The 17,840-nt window shown below is 48.3% G+C and overlaps 1 protein-coding gene across 4 annotated transcripts in view; it reads left to right on the forward strand.

Annotated features, from left to right (window-relative positions):
• The window catches only part of CLUH (clustered mitochondria homolog), a 2,231,193-nt gene that overhangs the window by 141,915 nt on the left and 2,071,438 nt on the right, over positions 1-17,840 (forward strand). Inside the window, exon 2 of one of the 4 annotated variants that reach the window (XM_069615064.1) lies at positions 6,731-6,770. The exons of the other annotated variants lie outside the window; for them this stretch is intronic. The gene's annotated coding sequence lies outside the window, so the exon portion shown is untranslated. The remainder of the gene's footprint in view (positions 1-6,730; positions 6,771-17,840) is intronic. 4 annotated transcript variants of the gene reach the window in all.

Genomic DNA, 17,840 nt, shown 5'->3' on the forward strand with positions numbered 1-17,840 from the left:
TACATAAAACCTACAGCTGGAAACAGCATCCTACATGCTAACAGCAACCACCCCATCATATTTTCAAGAATATCCCATATGGAGAACTGCTCAGAATGAAAAGAAATTGTACTGACAACGTATCATTTTTTCTAATCACAACATAGCTCGCATGCACAAAACATACAGAACATTTTGAACAGACACTGGCACATAAACTAGACAAAGATATCAGCAAGCACCTGGATGAAGAACCAGTAGTGATGTTTCGAAAGGCACCGAATGTCAAGAACCTAATTAGCCCCAGCTATTTCACACCAACAAAACGACTGAAAACACTACAAACAATGTGGAATCTCAAGCCAATTCAGGGCAACCACAAATATGGGAGCTGTAAAATTTGCCCCCTAATGAAGAATGGAAAAGATACAATCTTGCTATCCAATTGCAGAACGAAACAGATTTTGCAGCTAATCAACTAACTCCAAATTTGTTGTATATGGCATTCAATGCCTGTGCAAAAAACTATATATAGGCAGTACGATCCGTTTCCTTAAGCTAAGAATAATGGAACACCTAAGAGCCATCAAAAACAAAGACCCAAAATACCTGATGGCCTACTGTTTTCACATGGAACATTCGATGGAGAACCTTGAACAAATAAAATGCTATGGAATAGGGAAAGTTAATCTACCACCTAGAGGTGGAAACAAAGAATTGCTATTGAGAAGAAAATAAGCCAAATGGATTAATGTATCTCTAGTACTAAATACCATGTATATGCTAAAATGAGGATCGTAGCCTTTATATATTTGACCTAGATGGAACACAATCCTCATCCCAATCTAAAATCGCTACAGTGCGGAACAACGCAATGACATCATTGCGTACAACAGCAGATGTCACCGCGTGGACATTTAAATGGGCGCCCATCTTTGAATCGACATTCTGAAGCGTGGATTGGCGTTCAAAGTTTAGCAGGCCACTGTATCACACCAAACAACCTGAATAAGCTAAGAAATAGACCCCTTCATGAACTATAATGAAAATCTAAACACTATTGCTAGCTACAGCGCACCCCCTACCCCCTTTTTTCAGACAACTAATAAACTATCTTTACAATACCCACAGGTTACCCATCACAACATGAAGACCACTTTGACCAACAGATGGCCCTCATGGTAAACACTATCTGAACAAACTATATCTATTGGAAACGATGAATAAGCAACCTATTGCACACAAGAATTTACTAAGGGTGAGTCATTCTTTATTGTGGAAAATACATGACGACTCATGTCATAAAGTATTATTAAGTGCTGTTTTGCGTTACAGCATTTAAACCTTACGTACTAATTTTGACATTACCCTCCTTTTTTTTTTTTTTTTTTTTTTTCTTTAGATGACAATAGTTGAAAACTGTAAACAACCATGATGATCCACTGGAACTGGTCTCGGGAGGATAGCTTGGGGGCAACGTGCTCGCCTTGGAAGCCAGACGACATGGAGCACCACAGGTTCGATCCCCGGGTCCGCGCTTAGAAACCTCTGGGTATTAATCGTGTTACAAATAACCTATCATATCATATAGTGGAGCAACGTGTGTAGAGGTTACAAACAGATGTTGATACAAATGAGAGGACACAAATGGATGTTGAAAGCATTTAAGTGAAGATCATAACAGATGTTGACAATATTTAAAAGACCAAGAAACCTAGTACTTGGATTATAAGACTCTGAGAATGAAACTGATTTGAACTCACCTGTATCACTGCAAGTGTTTCATTTCACCAAAGCAAGCATGCGCATATTGGTTGACCCTTCTAAGTAACATACCTTTACATTTATATTGGGCTTCCACAATATTGGGACATCCCTATGCTGACAACTGCACAAATATATAGAAATAGAATTTGTACTCGCCAAGTTGGTCGATCTTTGTCTGCAATTTCTTCTATGCAATTGGGAAGGATGTTGAAAGGCGTCCCAATAGAGACGGTGCAATCGTCCTAATGGCTGGGCCCAGTGGCCCTTAAAAAACACTCTGGTGATATCGGAGTGTGCATCGATTTGCGCAGCCTTAATCTGGAGTGATCACGGACAGCTACCCTCTCCCAAGTATAAACAAGTTTATTCTCATGATGAAGGAAGCCAAAGTGTTCTCGAAGCTGAAATTGAGGGACGCATACCGCCAGATCAGCCTACATAAATAATCAAGGCCCTGCACTGCGTTCAGTACACCATTTGGCACATATCAATTTACCTGCATGCCATTTGGGGTGTCCTCTGTGGCTTCAGCTTTTCTGTGGGTGACTCCCCCTTATTGCGCAATATAGACAATGTGTCTTATTTTCAAGACTACATTTTGATCTTCGCTGAGGACGTTGAGACCCATGATGTTGTGCTAAGGATGGTCCTCGCCATATTACAGGAAGCTGGGTTGAGATCAAGCTGTGACAATCGTGTGATCAAAGTCAAAGAGTTGGGAGTACTTGGGCTACAAGATTTCGAGGGAGAGGGGGGGGGGGGTGGATCAGCCCGAAGAGTAAGTTATTACAGGCAATTGTGAAAGCCCCAGTGCCTGCGAACAAAATGAAACTGAGGTAGTTTTTGGGCCTTGCAGAATAATATGCAAAATTTGTTCAGAGGTTCTCAGACCACTGCACCACAGAGGGAGTGCTAAAAAAAGGCGCCGAGTACAGCTGGCACCAAGAACAATTTAAGGTGTTCGACAAGGTCAAAGAGTGAAGTATAAACACCCTGTGCCTCCTGACATTCAATCTGTTGTAAGAGACTATCTTTACAACTGATGCCAGTACGGATGGCTTAGGGCCTACCCTTGCGCAAAAGAAAGGCAATGTGGAACATATAGGGGTTTTTGCTTCCAAGGCATTGTCCCAGACTGAAATGAATTCTTCCACTAAGGAAAAAGAAATGTTAGCCTTTGTCTGGGCAGTTGAATATTTCAGAACAAATGTTTGAGGCACAAAATGTCAGTTGGTAACAAACCATAAGCCGTTAATTCACATAACTGCCGGGGGAGTGGGGGATTCACACCTGGCATGCCCGCATTGTTGCTAAACTGCAGAAGTACACCTTTGAAGTCCTACACATTGTAGGATGGACTAATTCCCAAGCAGACTGTATCTAGCGATGATCGGAAAGGAGAGGCGCAGCAACCAACTTTCTCAAGGATGAGTGTGTTGTGGCATCAATAGGTGAGCTGAGAAGCAGAGAGTTTCTCGAAATGAATGAAGGGCATTGGAAAGAAGAATCAACGAGAGGCTCATCGATTGCAAGACTGACAGAATGGGCCATTAAAGGATGACCAGAGGAGAGCACTATTCCGGAAGGCCCAAGGCCGTAATGGAAGGTGACTGATTAAATATTTGAGTCGGAAGGTTTAGTGATGACAGGCTGCCAAGTCCTACCATTGGTGGGGATGAGGAAAGTCATTATGTTCAGGGCGCATGTAAGGCACTTAGGAATCCACTTGACGAGGCTATGTGTGAGGAAATCGTATTGGTGGCCCGACATGATTGACGAGATGAGTCATGTCGGAGGTGTCATGAGTGCTTAAATAACGATAAAAGGCTAAAGGTTAGGCAATCACCTCTGATTTCAACCGAGATAGCGGAAGGAGTCTGGCACAAGCTGGGTATGGACTTCATTGGTCCCCTCGAAGTGATGTCGCCGGAACATAAATATGGAAAGGTCCTGATCGACTAGCTTTCCAAATGGGTGGAAGCTGAATTTGTTCCCGATATGACGTCCAAGGTCGTTGGCGTTCTCACAGGGATATTCCAGAGAGAAGGCTTGCCCAACGAAATAGTGACCGACAATGGCGTCTGGTTAGTGACCAGAGAAATGGAAAAATTCATGATGGATAACAATTTCACACAATCAAAGGTGTCATATCACCCCCAGGCTAATGGACTTGTGGAGAGGACCAACAGGTTCATGAAAGGGGCGTTACAACTAGCAACAGCATTGGGAATGGAATATTACAGAACTGGCAAGGAAGCTATAGCTGCCGGTCGGCTGACCTCCAATAGGACCACCAACGTGTCTCCTTTTCGCATGTTGAGGGAGAGAAGAGCAGCATCCACACTATTACCTCCATGGTTGTCGAGGTTGAGGGAAGATGGCACGGTGGACATGAGGAAGTAGTGTGGTGAATCAAGAAAAGAAAGGTGCAAATGAAGGAATGGAAAGACGGGAGAAGGGCTGACCAAAACAACGAAGTGCAGAACACTTCACTGACTCCTTTTCAAGAGTCAAGTTGTGTTGAACTAGGAAGGGGGCTGTTCCTGGGAGTCCTAGAGGGCAGGCAGAGGTGCAAAATGAAGATTGTGAAATACAAACAGAACTGACAAGGGAAGCAGAGATGATGCTGAAGGAGGAGGCAAGCAGAGAGGACCAGCCTCACCGCCAGAGGCAAAGACCTGCAAGGTTTGCAGACTTTGTGATGCAGCAGTGCAAAACTGCTCAACAAAAGGAGGTATGTGGATATCTGGCCTCTGGCTCTCGCAAGTTCACGTAGCTCACGCGAGCGCACGTGCTGCGGCATTTAGCGTGAACAATGTGGAGTAGCGCACACGTACTGCAGCGCTCCTCTGATGAAACTTGGGCCAGAACTGATCCCCCTATAGATAGTTATATCCTCCATGCAGAGCCTTATTCCAGATATCCTTTGTAATTGCTGACAGTGACTCAGCTGTGTTCAGCCTCCTTGCTCCATCAGCTAGGTTGATGAAGCTACTAACCTCACTAAGGTTCTGTGTAAAGGCCACAACAAGGCTTGCATTACAACTGCCTTCTGTCTCCATCCCCTGCAATCCTCCTTGTGAGGGCTGGAGGCCTTGTAAGAAGGTGTACATTGAAAAACAAGCTGGGTGTTCATATGATCTGTAGTAGATCAGCGCAATACCCAGCTAGTTTTCCAATTGAGTATTTTTACTTCAGTATATTGCACATGCCAAGCACATTGTTGGCAGGCGCTCCTAGTCACATTAGAAACTGCCCATATTAAGATCAACTTAAGTGACATGAGTGCTGTTTATGCCTGTATGATTATTAAACTTCCAAAATTAATTAAAACAAAAATACATTACTGTTTTGCACCCAGTGGATTAGGAAATGTGGGTGTGGCACACAGCTCTGAACCAAATCTTTGCTGGGGTGGTGACTCAGACACCTGCCAGTAACCAACTTTGTGTATATGCTCTTCTTTTTGGGCCACTCGGGGCACTGGCTGGTGGTTTGGAGCGCTAGCTGTCATAATCTCGGACAGTTGGGCAATGGTAAAACAGCGAAAAGTGGGCTGCTTTTATGAAACCCTATGTGGAATTCTGCTTGCCACCAGTCTCCAACTTGCGCCTACTAATGTATCAGCCCAGGCAGAATCCGCCTCTTCGCTTGGCTGAAAAACTATAATGTGCGCCTTACACTATAATATGTGGTGCATGTGAAACTGCAAATTACAAATGCAGGCTTTCTGCTGGCCCCACAGTAAACCGATGTCAGCCAGGTCAAGATTTGTAGATGTAAATGAAATTGTTCATGGTATTTATACTGGTGTACCGTTACACTCCCATCTTCAATAACAGTCAAGTCTTCTAATGCTAACACTCTCTCCTTTGTCAACGAGCACTTCTTCCACCTTCTTTCTACATCCAATCTTCACTGCCTTTCCAGTCCCCACCTCCTTTGTTTATGCAACTACCTTTTCCGCCTTCTTATTTGTCAGTGTTCTCTCACTGACGCTATGGCCAGTACTTATGGCCATCACCTTGAGCCACTATCCTTTGCATCAATTAATTTCTGCCACGTTGGACTCTTCTCAACGCATTAACCTCCTCTATACTATCTTGGATCTTCTTAATGCTACTACTTCTGGCAGTACTTGTCAACACTACCTCATGTCTCGTCCCCGTAGGCTTTCGTCGTTGCCACTACCCACTGTCTTCAATCTTGGATTTGTCTTATTTCTACCACCTCCTTTTTACGACCGCGGGCCATTCTATTCACTGTTTCATCCAATTATTTTATTACAACCTCCTTAACCACTTCTTCCACAGCTGTTACCACCTGTATGCAGGGATGTCATTTCACCAAAATGCCAGGGGTAGCGGAAGTGACATCACATGACCCTTGACCCCCTGATGACAACACAGGAAGTGATGTCATTTGACCCCACCACGAAGTTATATCGCGGGAAGCGATGGAACACACCCTTTCACCCGTTGACAAAACAGGAAGTGGCATCACATAGCATTGTACACTACGAAAAAAATATGGTTACGATATCACTATAATGTGATGTACATTTCATGCAAGAATGGATCGCCATATGTATCGTTAAGATCAGTGTGTATAGGCCCATATTACCAAATTACTGTGAATGCAAGCAGACGTCCATGACCAAATGATAATGTCTTATTATATAGCACTTACGCTTAAGCTCTTTATATAGAAAAAATATACACCCAATATCACCCAACCTGTGTTGGTACTCATTTATCGACCTCAGAAGGATGAAAGGCTGAGTTGAGGTGTTTAAGAACAGACTAAATCAGTGACTCACCCCCTGAAGTGTGCCTGAAATAAACCTTCAATGAGTCTAGCAATTATTGTATAGAGTTCCAGAAACGCATGTTATTTGGTATTCCTATCCTTCCTTATTTAAGGTCAGTGCTGAAAGTGTTAGACTTGTGGCACTCCTGTTCTTATTTTTCTTCTTTTTTTTAAGGGGCCTGAACAAGAAATCCAGCCACTCCAGAAGTCAAGAGGTAAAGAGCCACATGTGCTGGCCACAGCCCAGGAGCTCGCATTACAAAAAAAATGTGTTTTTTATTTATTTTATATTTTTTTGAGGTCACAAGGGAGACCTCCGAGGTCGCAGTTGCGACCCCTAAATGACGTCCCTGCCTGCATGCTTTGTCACTACCACCACCACCTTCTCTGTAGATGTCACCTCCTCCTCCTCCTCTCTCTCGCTGCCACCTCTCCACCTCTTCAGCCTCTTCCTTCTCTTAAGCTTGCAGCTCTCCAACCTTCATTGCCTTCCTCCTTTCTAGTACTCTCCTGTATCCATCCTTCTCTGAAAACAAGCCTCCTGCTCTTGCAACCCCCACACAACTAGGACTGGTTGCAATATTACTATGTTCCCCCCTCTGAGTGTTTTTCAATGAGGGTCGGCATCTCATAATTGGTTGATGGCTGGCATTTGCCAACTTCCCTGGGTGTACATGGGGCTACTATGCGCTTATGGGGTGGTACCCAGTCTCTAACCGACCTGGCTGCCATCTTGGAAGCCAATATGCCTTCTGTGCCCTTGCCCATTTTGCTTGTACTGTTCTAAGACTTTCTACTTTTCCAGCGTGTGAATTTCTAATTGGAAACATATTCAGTAAGCTTTAGCTTCTGTTGGGAAATATTTCTCTAGAAGCATCTTTTCCTCCATAGTCAATGGACCACCAAACCTTTTGCATTTGCTCTTGTATCCTGACCTGACTTTTTTACAGTGGAGTGCAGCCTACAGCACCACTCCACTGGGCTTTCACTCGTTCTGGCGAAACTGACATGTCCTTCAGGCTGTCAGTACTGAGAAACTTTCTTTCTCTTCGTTTTTCGACTTTGTTGCCACTTGTTGATAACATTTTAGGATTGCGCAAAGTACCTTACAGTACCGTGCAAGTGGTGCCTCTGTGTTTTATGGCCCTACACACCCTCAAAGGAATTTTGGGTGCTTGTACAATGTGCGTCAGGACAAACTCGTGGCAGCAGTAGCTTTTTCTTTTCTTTGTATAACTTTTTACTGAGCGTTACTGCGTTTACCACATGTGGCTCCTGACTGTGGCTAGTGTCCAACATGGCCGTGCCGCAAGGTCCTTTTTGTTCCTTTTGGCCATTCTGTCCATTTGCCTTCTACCTGCCTTCCAGCACTGGGATTTCCTTTTTTGGGCATGCATTTGCCTGCAAAAATAAGATTCTTTCGTGGGCCTCTGCCGGTTACGTTTGTAGGCACCCTGGAAGTAGTCTGGGACTGTCGGGTCCCAATCCACACTACTGGTGACAGTGTCTGGTGTGCATGCGAGCATTAAGACCCCAGTGGTCCCTGATTGGTCCCTGGTGAAACACCACCAGGGGGCGCAGAAGCTCGGTCGCCTGAACCCGTCTCCCTCTGTCAGGCTGATTCAAACCTTATGACTTCATTATATACAACAATTTTCCATTGCCCCTCTCTCCGTTCCTGCTTCTTCACCCTTGGGGCACCTTTGGGTCAAATTTCTCTCTGAATCGCATTTTCTTTCCGGCTTGAAGATTCTCGCAGCTTCTCTGGCAGTTAGGCCTCTTCCCGCTCAACTCCTAGAGCAGGCGCACCTGTTTTTCTCCTGCTGCACCTGGATCATCCCGACCTCCTCCTGCTGCCCCTGGATTATCCCTCCCTCCCTCCTGCCTGCTCCGCCCTGACCGTGGCCCACCTGTCAACACCAGTGCCCTCCCTTGGCCAACACCGGTCCTCTCAACCTCTACCTTCGTGGACGTGCAGCAGCTGTGGCTGGTCCCCTCCTCCCAGAGATTGCCTCTTCTCCAGTCCTTCTGGAGAGTCTCCTCTGGGCCTGGTCAAGCGGTAGCTAGCCCCTTCTGCCTCTCAGGTGGACACACTGTGGCCGTGCTGGTCCCCTTCCCCGGAGTCTTCGTCTGCTTTGGTCCTCCTGCGGGGCGACTCCCCGCCTCCTCTGGACTTGCTGGTGTGGGCTGTGCTCAACCGGACAGTGCCCCTACCTCAACCCCCTGCCTCTTCCGCTGCAACGCACATGCTCGCCACTGGGCCCTGTCAGACGGTACCTAGCCCCTTCTGCTTCCCAGGTGGACGCACTGCAGCCGTGCTGGTCCCCTTGCCCCGGAGTCTTCGCTTGTTCTGGTCCTCTTGCGGGGTGACTCCACACCTCCTCTGGACCTGTTGGTGCGGGCTGTGCCCAACCTGCCTGCGCACCTGCCTCCAGCCCCCGCCTCCTCCGCTGCTACTCACCTGCTCTCCTGCAGCGATCTGGCCTCTGCAAACCCCTCCACCCTGGTTTGCCTCCTCCCGACTGCTCTTCTCCTTCATTACTGGCTCAAAGGGCTCAGATCTATGCAGGCCTTCTCCTTGGAGCTCCCCTCCTCCTAAAACCGCTTTTTCCTGCGTGTGTCTTTCGTTTGGATGCTTGTGCCTGCCCTGACTGCATCATCGCTCCTCTTGCCCCTGATCTCCTGTCCTCTTGCGTGTTGCTCCTCCGGGCTGCGCCTTTACCTTCTAGACCCCAACCACGTCAGTTACTGCGCACCTGCTTGTCCACGGATTCGGACCTCCACTGACACTCTCCACCCTGGTCTGCCTCCCACTCTACTGACTGTTCTTCTCCTCTTTGCTTGATCAAGGGGTCCTGTTCTCCGCTAGCCCTCTCACTGGATCTGCCCTCCTCCTGAGATCTGCTTTTTTCAATGTGGATCCTTCTGTTGGTAGTTTGTGCATGCCTGGACTACAGTACTACTCCTCCTGCAACTGACTATCACGCTGACTCCAAGTTAATTATCAATGCTGACTGCAAGTTAACTTTCACTGCTGCAACTGGATCTATTTGGACCCTCTCCTTCATTAGTCCGCCTGCCTCTTGCGACCTGCCTCTTCAACATCGTGGGTCTTGCCAGTGTAGCGCTTGTGCCCGGGCCTTAGCATTATCCTTCTGGCTATTGACTTCCTCCTCTACTGACACTTTCACGTTCCCTGCAGCACCCAGATCTCATTGGGTCCACTCCTCCCTGGGCTTGCCCACCACCAGCGCCCTACCTCTTTACCTGCTTGGTGCTCCATGCCTACCATTTGTGTTCTCCTTTCTACTGGCCTCAATTCCCGGCTGCTCTGCTACGTTCTGACCACTCCAGCCTCTTACTCTTGCTGCTTCCTCACAACTTCAGCGTCCCGGCACTGTCTTCTCCCCAGTGCTCTCACCCTCTTCCCCCCTCTACGGCCCTCTCCCCTTTGGGCCTGCCCACCTCCAGCGGTTTCCCTCCTCACCCGCTTGGGCCCTGCCAGACTCCTCTGTATTCTCCTGACTGCTGGCTTTTGCTTGCTTACCACCTTAGGATGCCTTTACCAGTACTGCCTTGGCTGGTTCCTTTTGGCCTCCTAATTCTACCAGCTCCCTAACCCTCCTCCTACAAAACCTCCTTCTCTTCCATACCCAACAGCTCCTCGGTGTTCTCACCCCCTGAGACCCCCTTATTCCCTTCTCCCCCTTACCCCAGCGCTCCTTCTCGCCACTCTCCCTGCCCCTCTTTAGCCTCCAACACCAGTACTCTCACCATACCTCCCAGTCCATCAATTTCTCCTCCCTCCTCTTGACATGCGTGTTTCCAGATACCACTCTCCTCTCCCGCCTTACTCTTTGCTCTTTTCCCCCTCTTCTCACCTTTACTTCTGGCCCCTTCTCCTTTCCCTTTCCCTCTCCCTTATCCCCATGACCATCCCCACGCTCAACCCCTTCCCCTGTTCACGCCATCCCCCTTCTACCCTCCCTCATAGTCCCAACCTCATCTATCCCCCCTCCCCCCCATCGTTGAACCCTCCAGCCTCATCAATATCGCCCTCTGGAACGCAAGATCCCTCTGCAACAAGACTGCAGCTGTTCTTGACATGTTCTTGCGACTTAACCTTCAATTCCTCTGTATAACCGAAACTTGGATCCCCCCTTCACAACTCCTACTGTACCTGCTTCCCTCACCAGCTCCTCCTCTTCTCATGTCTACAGCCCCCTGGTCGCAGTGGCGGCATCGGTCTCCTCTATCACCCTAAATGTCTATCCTCCCCCTCTACAACGCCTCTTCCTACCTTCCCTTCCTCTGAATACCTGTACAAATCCTTCACTTCACCTCACGCTATTTCATTTCTAACTATCTATAGACCGCCTGGCCCCCTTTTCTCCTTCTATGATGACCTGGACCACCTTCTCTCTCATCTCCCCCTCCCCTCCTCCCCTTACTGTACTCAGCGACTTCAACCTTCATCTCCCCTCTTCCCAACAACCTTCCCCTCTTTCCATTCTTTTTTTTAAAAACACATTTTATTGGTTTTATTTAGACAATACATAACACAACTTCGACTCCAAGGGAGTCGAATTTCAATAACTCACAACCAAGACATGGATCCACGATAACCAAACACATTCATCATATCACTGTTAATCATATTACAATAGTCTTATGGACATGTGTCAGCCTGTTGATAACACTTTATTGCGTGTCTTCCCTTTTTTGCCAGATTTTTCGGGCTTTACCTGGGCATCCTCTGGCGTTGTACCTCATTGCTCCATTGCTATACACATATTCACATCTGTGACCCATTGTTCGTATTGCAGGTTCTCTCCAGCTCCCCATAACTGCGCTATGTTCCTTTTAATCAGTGAGGTGGCGGTCGAGAAGAGGGCTTTTTCGTATTGTGTCATTGCTTACTCTTCTTCCACTCCCAACAATAATAGTTTTGGGTACCTTGGGATCGTTCGTCCCAGGACTTTTGAAAGTTCATCACAGCATTGCTGCCAGTATTGTTGGATGTTGGGGCAGTCCCAAAGTATGTGGTAGAATGTACCTTCTTCTGTGCGGCATCTCAGGCATTGTGAGTCTGCAATTTTGCCCCAACGGTGGAGCGCTACTCTGGTAGTACACCCTATGCAATTTCTTGAACTGGACAAGCCTAAGTCTAGATGATATTGCTGTTTCACGTGGGTACATTAAAATTGTGACCCAGTCTTCCGGCAGGATTGCCCCTACCTCTTTCTCCCACTTCGCCTTCAGGCTTAACAACTCAGGCGTGCCAAAGGAGGTTAGTGCATTGTACATAATATAGGTGATCTTAGTGGCAATACTCTCTAGAACTATATTCCTCTGGGGTACAGTCAGGCATATCAGACAGGGCTGGGAGGTGGCTCTGTAGTGCCTGTTGTAGTTGCATGTGTCTGTATCGCTCAGTAGCGGAGAGATTTAAGCTGGAGGTTAGATCTTCAAAGGGTATCAGTTTAACATTCAATATAACGTCTTCAACCCTCATTATCCCAGCTTGTTCCCAGCTCGGCCATCTAGGGAGTTTGCCTACCTCGGGGAGGTTCTTGTTTCTCCGCAAGGGTTGTACCGGTGTGAATGTCGTTTTTTTTTTTTTTTTTTTTTTTTTTTTTTGTCCCACCCAATGTATTTGTTCTTCTGTCCAGATTAGTGTTTTATGTGTTGCCATGTTCCGTGGGGAGGATAAGTTTGTGGTAAAGGCCTTCCAGTGGGGCAGTTCCTGGATTCCCCATTATGTCACTCTTGATGTCTGGTAGTGTTTTATCCCCATCTAGCATGTCATTGACTGTTGCCATCTGGCTTGCCCAATAATACATTTGTAGCCGGGGGAGTCCTATGCCTCCTTCCCATATGGAACGTTGCAGCGTTTGTAGCGCTATAGGCGTGCGTCCGCCGCGCCACACCAGCTTCCTGATTATGCTTTCCATTTTATGAAATTCTCGTGGTGGAATATACAATGGGGCTTTTTGGAGAATGTATAGAAAGCTGGGCAGGGTCATCATTTTAAATAATGCCGCTCTGCCAAGCAGGGTCAGGGGCAGAGAGATCCAGTGGTGTACATCTTCCCTGAATCTCTCCCTGACCGGGTGCAGATTCCTGGTCACGTATTAGCCTAGCCTTTGGGTTATTTTTATGCCCAGATAGCGAAAGTGGCTCGTCTCTATTTTATAGGGACAGTGTGCTGGAATTCTATCTCCCTCACCTGCCATTGGGAACAGTATTTATTTGGACCAGTTGACCCGAAAGGCCACTGAAGGCCCCATATCGCCTCAATAGATCTGTTACGATTGGACACAAGTCCACGGGGTCACTCATTTAAATCAACAGGTCGTCTGCATATAGGGAAACGTTGTCTTCCCTCTCGGCCGACCAGCTGGAAACCTTTCCGTGTTTGCATATTTCTTAACAGGGCGGCTAGAGGTTCTGTTGCCAGGGCGAAGAGCATTGCAGATAGTGGGCACCCTTGCCTTGTTCTTTTCCCAAGTGTAAAGGGTGTTGATGGCTACCCATTCACTCTGGTTTCAGGTTCGGGGGAGCTATAGAGGAGTCTTTTCTAACTCATAATATTCCCCAAATCCCATGTGCTGATTTATCTCCCAAAGTGCCTCCCAGTGGACAGTCAAAGGCCTTGTCAAAGTCTATTGCCAGTAGTGCCCGGGGGTTCTGTAGGGTAGATGTCTTTTCTATTGCTGCATGGAGCCTGTATATATTCATGCGCGTGGATTTTTGCGGCATACAGCTGCACTGATCCGCATGTACCAGTGATGTTATGACTCTTTGCATTCTGTAACCAAGTACTTTCGCCAAAAGATTGGTTTCACTGTTTGAGGGAGATTGGTCTATACGATCCACATTTATCTGGGGGTTTCTTTTTTAGGTATCACAGTTATGGTGGCTTTCTTAAGATCTACAGGGAGATGGTCTTGTTCTCTCGAATTGTTATACATGTGCAGTAGGTGCGGGGCCAATTCGCTCGGTCCCATTTTCTTCCATATTTCTATTGGGAACCCATTTGGGCTCAGTTTTTTCCCGTATTGTAACTGCGACCTGGCCGCCACTAGTTCTTCTGTGATGTCCCTTTCGAGCAGCGTTTTTTGTTCGTCATTTAGAGAGGGGAGAGGAATTTCATCTAATATTGAGACATCGATAGGGGCATTTGGTGGTTTGTATACATCGTGTAGTATGCCGCGAAGCCCTCTGTTATGTCTTCGTCAGTTACCAGCGGATCTGCGTTATCAGGTTTTATAGCTCTGACCTGACTGTGCCCATCATCCCTGCGTTCAAGCCACTCTAGCATTTTGCTAGCTTTATCGCCTGTTTCATATATTCTAGCGCACATCCCTCTATGCGCTTGTTTGGCGCAGTCTAGGGCTATATTTTGTTGATGTTTTTGAGCTAGCATTAATGCTCGGTGTGTGTCAGGTAGGTCTAGGGAGAGGCGAGTCTCCTCCACTCATTTTACGTTTGTCTCCGCTTCCTCCAGTGATTTTTGGTGCTTCCTCTTATGGGCAGTGATCCAGGATAGGATCTCTCCTCTGAGTACCACTTTGTACGCCTCCCACAGTACACAAGGATCTCTCACTGATCCGGTGTTTAGTTCAAAGTAATTCTTTGCAGCAGTTTGTATTTGTTCTATAAGGTCTGGGAAACAGAGGTAATAGCTGTTGAGGTGCCAATATGGTGGGGGGAGCGGTCTCTCCGTCAACATCTCCATTACCAATGGGGAGTGATCCGTGAAACCCCTCGGCAGCAGGGTTGCAGTTATAGCTTTGTGTAAATTTATCGCTGGGAGGAAGAAGTAATCTAATCTCGAGAGGGAAGCATGGGCACCAGAGTGGTATGAGTATTTTCTTGTGTTGGGGTGCAGGTCCCGCCACATATCCCTCGAGCCCATTGCGGTCACGAAAGCAACACGTTTGGTATTGGTGCTAGGGTTTCTTCCTCTTAGGTGTGTGCAGTCTAGTTCTACATCCATAACTTCATTGAAGTCTCCTCCCAGGATGAAGGTGTTGGACATATCATTGGTAAGTATGGGCGTAATATCCTCGATTAATGTTGATGGTAGTATAGGTGGCGCATAGATTGCCAGCATGGCTATCGTTTGGTTCCAGAGATTCCCTGTGGTGTATACAAATCTGCCTCCTATGTCTTGGGTTACATTTGAGAGAGTCAGGGGGAGCCTTTTGTGTATTAATAGAAGTACCCCTCTTGAGCCCATCGTAAAGCCGGCATGAATCGCCGTACGGTAGTTATGATATGATAAGGCATTTGTAATGCGCCTATACACAAGTGTTTCAAGGCGCGACGAGGCAGGGAGGGGGGGGGACAAGGGGAGACAAACGATCCTACTAGGCCAGGTGTCATTCAGATCGCGCAAGTACATGGGTAGGGGGAACGGGAAAAGTGCAAGGGGGAAAGGGAGAGGGGAAAGTGCAGTACAAAGTGATTAGTAAAATACAAGATAAATAATAAGGACCAGCTGGTGGCAAGTGCAGGATAAGTGCAGACAAGTGCTGGGAAGGGGGGGCTGTAAGGATACAGAGACAGTCCCGTAGTGCAGGGGTTGCCAGGGAGGCAGTGAAGGGGAGAGTGGCTGGGCCAAGGGCCGAGATTGGTGAGTGGCCCAGTTGCTGATTCAGTACAGTTTCAGTGATTTAGCAGGGGAGAGGGGGAGAGAAAGCAGAAGCAAAGAGGAAGGTTTTGAGGTGCTTCCGGAACCGGAGATGGTTCTCCTCAAGTTTCAGGGAGGCAGGAAGGCTGTTCCAGAGGGAGGCCCCTGCTGCGGAGAGAGATCTCCCCCCAACTCGTTGCTTGGAGAAGCAGCTGACCCTGAGGGAGTTGGAGGCGGATGAGCGAAGAGCTCAAGAAGGAAGATATTTAGGAAGAGAGAGTTGAAGGTATTTTGGCCCAAGGCCCCAGAAGGCCTTGTGGACAATGCAGAGGGTTTTGAACTTAATCCTCGCAGCCACAGGGAGCCAGTGTAGAGATTTCAGTCCTGGAGAGATACGGTCCCTGGGCTTGAGGCCAAGGACAAGTCTCGCAGTCCTGTTCTGGATGAGTTGCAGCGGGCGGAGAGTAGAGGCAGACAGATTTAGATAGAGGCTGTTACAGTAGTCCAGCTTCGAGAGAACCAGGGCTCTGGAGACAGTGAGCTTCTGGGGGAAGGAGAGGAAAGGAAGGATACCTCTGAGGAGGTGAAGCTGGTAGTGTGACTTCTTAGAAACGCCAGAAATGTGAGGAGAGAAGGAGAGTGTGGAGTCGAAGATGACCCCGAGGTTTTTTGCCTTGCAGGTAGGAGCAGGAAGAGGGCCAAGAGAGACCGGCCAGAGAGCTGCAGGGAAGGAGGGAGTGGGTGTGCCGATGAGTAGGATCTCAGTCTTACTGGCATTAAGGCAGAGGTCGTTGGCGGCACACCATTCCTGGATAGCAGAAAGACACTCAGAGATGAGGGAAGGAGAAGAGGAGGCCGAGTGTAGCCTGAAAATGAGCTGGGTATCATCCGCATAGCACTGAAAGTTGGGGCAGAGAGCAGCAATGCGGTGGGCAAGAAGTGCCAGATACTGGTTGAACAGCCTGGGAGATAGGTTAGAACCCTGGGGGACACCACAGGTAGAGAAAAAGATGTCAGAGAGGAAAGACCCCAGTTGGACCTGGGAGGGTCGATTTGAGAGGAAAGAGGTCAGCCAAACCAGAGCCTGTCCAGAGATACCCAGGTTATCACGGAGACGGTTGAGCAGGATGGTATGGTTGACAGTATCAAAGGCAGAAGAGAGATCAAGCAAGATGAGAACACATGGAATGTTAGAGTCAAGGTTCGAGAGTAGATCCTCACGGATGTTCAGGAGAGCAGTTTCCGTGCTTCTGGCGGCTCTGAAGCCAGACTGACGGTCATGAAGGCTACCAACAGATTCAGCATGGAGATTAAGATGGAGATGGCCAGTTTCTCCAGGAGCTTGCCCAGGAAGGGAGTGATAGAGATTGGGCGATAGTTAGCTGGGCAGGAAGGGTCGGAAGAGGGTTTCTTAAGAAGGGGGTGCACAAGGGAGTGCTTGAGAGGGGATGGGAAGACTCCAGAGGCGAAGGAGTGGTTGCAGAAGTCAGCAAGGACAGGAGCCAAGGAGGTCCTTGATAGTTTTGGAGGAACAGGGGTGGACCTGTTTTGACGAGACTTTCATAGATCGGACTTGTCTCGAAACCTCGTCAGCAGAAAAAAGGGGTAAGGCAGAGAAGGAGAGAGGAGGGGTGGCTGCAGAGGGGCCAGAGGACGGGCAGGAGTAGAGGGGGGGAGGTGATGGGAGGAGAGTGAGGACAGGATGTCCTGAGTTTTTGAAATGAAGTGGGAGGCCAGTGCCGTACAGAGGGCCTGGGAGGGGATAGGAGAGGTAGATACTGCACCAGGATTGGCCAGCTCCTTGCAGATTTTAAAGAGTTCGGCCGAGTTGTTAGATGCCGCAGTGATGCAGGCTTGGATAAGGGCTCTCTTCTTGGTGAGAACGGAGAGCCGGTATTGCCTTTGGAGCAGGCAACAGGCCAGTTTGTCAGAGGATGAACATGAAGCACGCCATTTCCTCTCTGCCACCCTGCACTTGCGTTTAAGGGTGACGAGATCAGAGTCATACCAGGAGTTGCATTTGGCTTTGGGCTTCAGGCGGATTCTCATGACGGGGTCAAGGATATCAAGAGTATCCGATATAGCAGAGTGGAGAGAGGAGAGGGCTGTGTCAGGATGGGAGTCAGCTGAGGGGGGGGGGGGGAGAGGGGGCGAGAAGGTGGCAGCGAAAGCCTCAACTGACACACGCTTCATGGGTTGGATGACCGAGAAGGAAGTTGGCAGTGACGAGGGTGGCTTTGCCAGTGGGGTAGGGAGGGTGAGGTGGGAAGAAAGGAGAAAGTGATCACTCCAGGAGAGAGGGACAGAGAGGGGAAGGTCAGAAGAGATCGGGGCATCTAGAGTGTGCCCTGCAGAATGGGTCGGCCCGACGGGAGAATAGAGAGTGAGAGAGAGTCCGCAGAGGTCGCGAAAGAGTCCATAGGGGGGACCGGAGGCATCCAGGTGGATGTTGAAGTCTCCAGGAATGAGGAGTTGAGTGGTTGAGGACTGGAGTGAGGAGGAGAGGTCCGCCCACTCGGAGAGGAAGGAGGAAATTTGACCAGGTGGCCGATGAGAGAGAGAGAGAGAGAGAGAGAGAGAGAGAGGAGAGAGAGAGAGAGAGAGAGAGAGAGAGAGAGAGAGAGAGAGAGAGAGAGAGAGAGAGAGA

Source organism: Ambystoma mexicanum, chromosome 9 (assembly GCF_040938575.1).
Source record: "Ambystoma mexicanum isolate Mex_15411 chromosome 9, UKY_AmexF1_1, whole genome shotgun sequence".
Classification (NCBI taxonomy): Eukaryota; Metazoa; Chordata; class Amphibia; order Caudata; family Ambystomatidae; genus Ambystoma; species Ambystoma mexicanum.